Source organism: Schistocerca piceifrons, chromosome 1 (assembly GCF_021461385.2).
Source record: "Schistocerca piceifrons isolate TAMUIC-IGC-003096 chromosome 1, iqSchPice1.1, whole genome shotgun sequence".
NCBI classification, from domain to species: domain Eukaryota; kingdom Metazoa; phylum Arthropoda; class Insecta; order Orthoptera; family Acrididae; genus Schistocerca; species Schistocerca piceifrons.
In genome coordinates, this window is record NC_060138.1 from 203591536 (window position 1) to 203600334 (window position 8799).

Sequence of the window (8799 nt, forward strand, 5' to 3'; positions counted from 1 at the left end):
GCATTTGGCAAGAACAGATCGAATACGTTTTTCCATATTACTGAAGTAACAATTTTCTCGTAATTTGTGAAAGCATTTTCTGGGACCAAAGTGTGCATAACTGAAATGCGTATACCAAATCAATTTATTGACCCACTCATCAGGAATACAAACTAACCAAACAGAGTTGTCGACCGATTTTCGTTTAAAAAGAATGTCATTGCGAACTAAATAATGCTGTCTAATCGCTACGCTTTCCTTTTTCCTCCACTTCTCCTTAATGTCCTTCCAGATTGGATCCTTATTTTGCTCCTTAGCGATGTCCTGGAGCGAAGACGAAATAAAGTTCTCAAACGCAACACCTTGAATATACATCAAACAATAATTGTTTTCTTTGCAGTCCTCTTCAGCACTTCGTTTCAAACCCATAGGTGCACGTGATAAAGCATCAGCAACAATATTTGAAGAACCCTGTATGTAAACAATACTAAAGTCAAATTCCTGTAGGTACAACGCCCATCGTGACAATCTGCCGTGAGTTAATTTCATTGACATAAGAAATTCCAGAGCTCGATGATCGGTGTAAACCTTAGTATGTCTGCCAAACAAAAATGTGCAAAATTTTGTAAAAGCCCAAACAACAGCCAAAGCTTCAAGTTCCGTAATCGAATAATTCTTTTCGGATTTAGAGAGAACGCGACTTCCAAATGCAATAGTCTTCTGTACTACAACGCCGTTTTCTTATATCTCTTGAAATAAATGTGCACCTAGGCCCTTGTATGATGAGTCCGTCGCCAAACAAAATTCTTTAGATAAATCCGGATGTGAAAGAAGTGGAGCAGCAACTAAAGCATCACGAAGCTGTTCAAATTCTGACTGAGCTTCCTCATCCCAACACCAATTAGATTTCTTTCCGGATAGTTCACATAAACGAGGTGTGGCCAAATCGTCCAATTTAACAAAGCGTCTAAGAAAATTACAGACACCAAGGAAACTACGAACGTCACGTTTTGTGCTAGGAACAGCATAATTACGAATAGCGTCTAATTTCTCTGGATCAGGAAGAATACCTTCTGTAGAAATAATGTGACCGAGAAATTTCACCTGAGAACGACCAAATTCAGATTTTTCCAAGTTCACTGTCATGCCAACTCTTGCAAAGATACGTAACAATGAATCCAAAATTTTGCTGTGCTCACTCCAAGAACGTTTAGCAATAAGAATGTCGTCAACATAAGAAGTAATGTTGTCACGAAGGTAGACAGGTAAAATTTCATTTAAACTACGAATGAATGCTGCTGAAGATACAGTAAGTCCAAACGGTAATTTCAAAGTCACTTTTGGGTAAAACAGTCATATCCGGTTATTGTTCACTTACTCACTAGATAGATTGATAGTCGAAGAGTTGTTTTGACAGGTGCAAAGAATAGTAAAAGAGTAGGCAGCGGTACAGAAAACTAAAAGAGAAATAGCACCACTACAGCTCGGGGCCCTATGCTCGCTACGGCACATATTCACTTTAGAGTAGTGAATCCCCTGAGGACCTTAATAGGTTCAAACAGTAATTTTCGAAATCTCATTTAGGTAAGTAGTCAAATCCGGTTATTGTTTACTTACTCACTAGATAGATTGATAGTCGAAGAGTTGTTTTGACAGATGCAAAGAATAGTAAAAGAGTAGGCAGCGGTACGGAAAACTAAAAGAGAAATAGCACCACTACAGCTCGGGGCCCTATGCTCGCTACGGCACATATTCACTTTAGAGTAGTGAATCCCCTGAGGACCTTAATAACTGCACATAATTTCTAGTTTGTGTCTTAGTGGCAAATTTGGCGGAAGTGCGTACATAAATTGATCTAACCATGCACATGGATGTATGTCATTCTTAGAATTGCGGAAGATCTTAAATTTCCGGACAGTCAAAAAGTGTTTATAGTCAAAACTTTCGCCTCGTGGTGACAAAGACCTACCGCGTCTGTCCCAGTCACAATGACGACTATTGTTAAATTCACGCGCCTGGCGCTCTCTTGTTGCATCCCGTAAATGAAACAAATTATTTTCTTCAAACCCCTCTGCTACCTGTGATTCTAAATTTCTTCTGCTATCTTTTCCTACAATTTCGCCTTCGATCTGCTTGACTTGCTTTCGTAATGCCTCAAATTCCCTTTTCACGCGTTCATTAAATTTTCCCTGATTTTCAACATGCTTATTTATGTTCTGGTATTCTTCAGTTTCTGCAAATGGCAATGGAGCTGTATCATCTGAATCTCTGTCCCCATGTAAACTAAGATTTGTCAATTTATCTGAAATTTCCTCAACTCTTTCCGATAAATCACCTAATTGTTCTTTCTGTTTATTTACGTCTTCCGTAAGTGTCGCGACTCGGGTTTCAGTATTGTCACATTTGGTAGCTAGCTGTTCATATTGTTGTGTTAGGTTATTTAATCTGTCATTTGGTACGGATCCTTCGATTCTCTCAAATATTTCTTCCTTATCCTTTGCACGTTGTAAATTTAACTCTGAAAATTTTTGTACTATCACGCGATCTCTTTCTTCCTGTTCTCTATCCTGTTCCCTTTGTCTGATTTCTACTGCAATTAATCTATTATTGTGAGAATTCAGAATCGGTTGTACTTCTTCCCTGATTTCTTTCTTTAATTCATCTTTCATATTTTTGAAACATGTCCCTATTCTTGAATCTATCCGTGTTTCCATTGTTCCCATATCAGTTTTTAATTCAGCCCGTAAAGTTCCCATCTCTGTTTTAATTGTTCCTATCTCTGTTTTTAATTCAGATCCAAACCGTGTTTCCATTGTTCCCATCCGTGTTTCCATTGTTCCCATCTGTGTTTTTAATTCAGATCGTAAATTTAATATTGCACTCATTAACTGCTCCATATTAACTTGTTCTAAATTCTTTTCGCCCCTAACATTTCCCGCAAAACCATTTTCCTTCGTCATAGCTGTAAAGCTATCAGTGTTCGATACTATTCCAGAATCTTCTATCGTTAATCTCGGATTCTGTGGATTATCTGATTGCGAAAAATTTTGAAATGGTTCCGGACTATTTTCCCGACTTATTACACTGTTTTCCACCTCATTATCCACCATACTGTTTTCCTCTGTTGGCGAGTTCGCCATGTCAACAATTTCGTCATTCTCACTATTCATCATTTTTCCCTTTTTCATCGATCGCGTAATCATTTGCAAAACATACAAAAAAAATTCGTCACTGTACGAAAATTACACACCGTGACTCTTTATCTCAACAATACCATTCAAATGCAATGACTCCCTCAAACACGATCAATCGAACAATTGAAATAATTGCACTAAATTGTCAAACCCGTTGACAAGACAACAAATTTAATTCTGAGAAAAAAATACCATTAGAAGAATGACAGTTACCAAATCTACACATGCAAAATAGACTACAATTACTAACTACAAATTACTACAACAATACTACAGTCTACTATTTTTACAATCAGAAAAATTCCAAGGGACGATCCGAAGCAGCGGTCGCCACGTGCATGGGGGCTTAATTAAATGTATGATTGAAAATATTTTTAGTTTTAGTAGCTGTATGTCCGATTACGCAGTGTCTCGTAAACGGTTGGCCCTGACTAGTATTATTACGCAATCTGACTGCAACAAACAATGTAAGAAAATTTTCGTAAACACAGTTAATTAATTAAGTCCCCAGCAACTATAAAATCTACGAAGCCAACAAGCACAAGAGTAACTGTTCTGTATGTGGGAGTGTGACTCAACGTCCACATCTGGCACGGTTCTTTTCCAACAAGACAAGAATTTTAAAATACCAATTATACTGACGTGACAAAAGAAAATTAGAAAAACTATAATTACGCAAAAAAACCAGAATTCACTCTAATACAAGAACACAAGCCAGATGCTTTGTTGACTGAACCTGTAGTGACGCATTATTTCAGACACACAAATAATAAAAGAACATTGTGGTTTTTACCTTCATATATATTGACGAAATGCACACAATAACATCTGCTATCTCTCCCATCAAATAACTGCATAAAACATGGAACAACACTCTTTACTACAACATCTTACTCCGACTTCACGACAAGCAGTGCCCACTAGCACATCTCGCCACGCACACACTGCTATGAGCTCTCGACAAGCACTGCCTACTACGAACTCTTAACAATCACTGACTTCCACGAGCTCTCTACTAGCACTGACTGCTACGAACTCTCAACAAGCACTGTGGAGGCGGCTTAATAGTACTCTTTGGCGCAATCTCTGGCGCAGTGGCACAGTGTAGCCACCTTTCATATGATGTCTGCGTCCGAAAGAACAGACACCATGTCCATGTAAGTATTGGGTGATGGTCTTAGCGCCGGACATGTAACTACCATCTGAAGTTCCCACGTAGCCTACGTGCAGTATTTACCTCACCCTGTTTCAATTTTGTGCTGTCTCGTGACAATATTCCTCCATCCAGTCTTCTTTAGTTTTTATACGTATCTGGAATGACCTGTATGCTGTAACTGCTGTTTGTTTTTAATATTGTTACATTTTCGTCGTTTCTTTATTAATTGGGCTATCTCATCTGTCATCCGTGGCTGCCTCTTACCTGTCTCTTTCAGCAGTCTTGCTGCTAAATTTACAGTACTCATGGCCATTCCACAGGTTTTCCAAAATAGTAACTTCTTGAAGTGGTAGTTTGTCACATCTTAGCCGAAATCACGTGAATTTGACTTTCCTTCAACTTGTTTGTATTGTAACATTTCGGTTGCAGCTTCTTCGATTTCTTTAATTTCAACTGCCATTTCGTTGTTACTAGGTTCTGGTCACTGTCAGTTCAGTACCAGGATAACTCTAGCAACCCTTAATATCATTTCGGCAGCTTTGTTTTCTCAAAATGTAGTTTATCTGACTTTTTTATCTCCTAGCATCTTCCACATAAAACTCCTTCTCAAGGCATTCCCCCAAAGTCCGCCCGCAATAATTAACTCGTTTTCAGAATTCTATTAATCTTTCTCCTCCGTGCTTCGCTTGCCGAGAGCAAACTCTCCTGACATTTTCTGTTCCATACCTTTACTTACGACTGCACTCCAGTTTGCCATTATGATAAAATTTTCATCCCATATGACATAATTTTCTAATTCATTGATGTTGTCAACATTTCTTCAATTTACTTTAATCCGCATCTGTGATTGTAAGTTGTACGACTACAATGTCTGTTGGCTATCCATTCCACTTTAAAATCTAAGTGCTTTCCTTTTGTTGCAGATAACGCCCCACCCTGGTACCAATCTCCCTACCGATTATTATTTCTGCTCTCACTCTAGCATTAACTGAACCGGTACGAATACTCCGATAATTCCTACTCCAACATTGTTTCCTCTTCTGAACACTACATTTCGCTGATTCCTAGAATATCTATACGCATCCTTCCTATTTCTAACTTTTGATTTTCTGGTTTTCCGTGTTGCCTTAGCGTTCTGACATTCCACGTGGACATCCTAATTACACCCTGTAGATGTGTAATTAACACAATACTGGAGATACATTTACTCTCTTGAGTACAGCGTCTACGAAAAGTAGTATCACCAATCGTCGGTAGATGGCGGCAGATGTTCGTTATCGAAGTAAAATCAGTTGGCTTGTAGTATAACTGGCCGGACCTACATAATGAAAACGGAAATGTTATCTTATTTTGAATCATCAAACGTAAGCGCAGTTAGTTGGAGTAAGCGAAGTGCAAATGCGTTAGGGGTTTCGAGAGTAAAAGCTGAAACGATGCTAATGGTGCACTATTTTTCTTTAATCACGTCTGATTCATTTTTATTGTCTGTTCAAATTGTGTACGTTTGCAAATTTCAAGTGTTTTTTGGGAAAATGGTCAAATAATACGCAAAAAAACTTGCTCTTCTTAGGGCATAAAAGTGTGAGCCCAATATTCACAGTTTAGCAGGAGACACTTAACAGCTTTCTACCTGGAGATTATTTGTATTTGTGCATGTTAACCTCAATTTCATAAAAAATAAAACAGACGCCTTCCTGTCTAATGTATTCAAAATAGGTTTTAACCTTTCGTTCAAATAAAGTTTTCACTATCCCCTGTAAGAGATCCCGCCTCCGGCCATCCTGATTTAGGTTTTCCGTGCTTTCCCTAAATCGTTTCAGGCAAATGCCGGGATGGTTCCTTTAAAAGGCACGGCCGATTTCCTTCCCAATCCTTCCCTAACCCGAGCTTGCGCTCCGTCTCTAATGACCTCGTTGTCGACGGGACGTTAAACACTAACCACCGCCACCACCTGTTAGAGACACATGCTCCCTAATTTTTTTTTCTATTTCTTGCCTTGCAGCATTATACAGGAAGAAAGCGAATTATACTTAACAGTGAGAAGCTAATTTTTCTTACTTTAGACAGTAGATGGTATAGACAGCACATGACATTGTATTGTAACCAACATCTCGATTAGCTGGCGGGTGGATTTCGTTAGCGGGTGGCTTACGGAATAAATTTTCATTTTTCGTTTTCCTATTATTTTCAGTACAGGGTTTTGATTGCAATGATCAAGTCTTGCATAGAGTTTAGTTACGATGAAAAATACACTCTAAGACAAAAAAAAGACCCTTCACGAAAGAGTTATGTAAATTCGTCGCAAAGTGATATTCATCTACATCTACATCTACATGGATACTCTGCAAATCGCAATTGAGTGCCTGGCAAAGGGTTCATTGAGCCACCTTCACAATTCTCTATTATTCCAATCTCGTACAGCGCACGGAAAGAACGAACTCCTATATCTTTCCGTGCGACCTCTGATTTCCCGTATTTTATCGTGGTGATCGTTTCTCCCTATGTAGGTCAGTGTCAACAAAATATTTTCGCGTTCGGAGGAGAAAGTTGGTGATTGGAATTTCGTGAGAAGATTCCGTCGCAACGAAAAACGCCTTTCTTTTAATGATGTCCAGCCCAAATCCTGTATCATTTCTGTGACACTCTCTCCCATATTTAGCGATAATACAAAATGTGCTGCCTTTCTTTGAACTTTTTCGATGTACTCCGTCAGTCCTTCCTGGTAAGGATCCCACACCACGCAGCAGCATTCTAAAAGAGGACGGACAAGCGTAGTTTAGGCAGTCTACTTAATAGATCTGTTACATTTTCCAAGTGTCCTGCCAATACAACGCAGTCTTTGGTTAGCCTTCCCCACAACATTTTCTGTGTGTTTCTTCCAATTTAAGTTGTTTGTAATTGTAATACCTAGGTATTTAGTTGAATTTACGGCTTTTAGATTAGACTGATTTATCGTGTAACTGAAGTTTAAGGTATTCCTTTTAACGCTCATGTGGATGATCTCACACTTTTCGTTATTTATGGTCAACTGCCAATTTTCGCACCATTCACACATCTTTTCTAAATCGTTTTGCAGTTTGTCTCGATCTTCTGATGACTTTATTAGTCGATAAACGACAGCGTCATCGGCAAACAACCTAAGACGGCTGCTCAGATTGTCTCCCAAATTGTTTTCATAGATAAGGAACAGCAAAGGGCCTATAGCACTGCCTTGGGGAACGTCAGAAATAACTTCTGTTTTACTCGATGATTTTCCATCAGTTACTACGAACTGTGAACTCTCTGACAGGAAATCACAAATCCAGTCACATAACTGAGACGATATTCCATAAGCACGCAATTTCACTACGAGCCGCTTGTGTGGTACAGAGTCAAAAGCCTTCCGGAAATCCAGAAATACGGATTCGATCTGAAATCCCTTGTCAATAACACTCTACACTTCATGTGAACAAAGAGCTAGTTATGTTTCACAGGAACGATGTTTTTTAAACCCATGTTGACTGTGTGTCAATAGACAGTTTTCTTCGAGGTAATTCATAATGTTTGAACACAATATATGTTCCAAAATCCTGCTCCATACGACGTTAACGATATGGGCCTGTAATTTAGTGGATTGAATATTAGTGTGACTACAACTTTCCAGTTTTTGGGTACGGATCTTTCGTCGAGCGAACGGTTGTATATGATTGTTAAGTATGGAGCTAAGGCATCAGCATACTCCGAAAGGAACCTAATTGGTATACAGTCTGGACCAAAAGACTTGGCCGGCCGCTGTGGCCGAGCGGTTCTAGGGCTACAGTCTGGAACCGCGCGACCGCTACGGTCGTAGGTTCGAATCCTGCCTTGGGCATGGATGTATGTGACGTCCTTAGATTAGTTAGGTTTAAGTAGCTCTAAGTTCTAGGGGACTGATGACCTCAGATGTTAAATCCCATAGAGCTCAGAGCCATTTGAATCATTTGAGCCAGAAGACTTGCTTTTATTAAGTGATTTAAGTTGCTTTACTACTCCGAGGATATTTACTTCTACGTTACTCATGTTGGCAGCTGTTCTCGATTCGAATTCTGGAATATTTACTTCGTCTTCAGGTATCGATGGAAAACGCAAAATAGTAAACTTTGGCGCCCGAGGGATGAATGTGTAACGCTGCAGCGCAGTTCCACTAAACAGCTGGCAAGTATAGTAAACAGGGGACATGTCGATATCAGGATGTACAATTTTTGTAAATTTCATTCCGAGTACTCAGTTAGACAGTAACTATGCCTCGCAGACAAGCAAGTAAGCAATATTCCCAGACAGCATTTGAGGGAGGGCGTGCAGCTGGGTCAAAGAAGTCGACATTTGAAAGGAGCGTCGCCACTATTCGACGATGTTGGCAGGTTTGGGCGATCCATGGCCGAACAGAGTGTGAAGATGGAATCGGTCGACCAAGAGAGACGACAGAATGATCGTACAGTCGTCAGAGAGGGA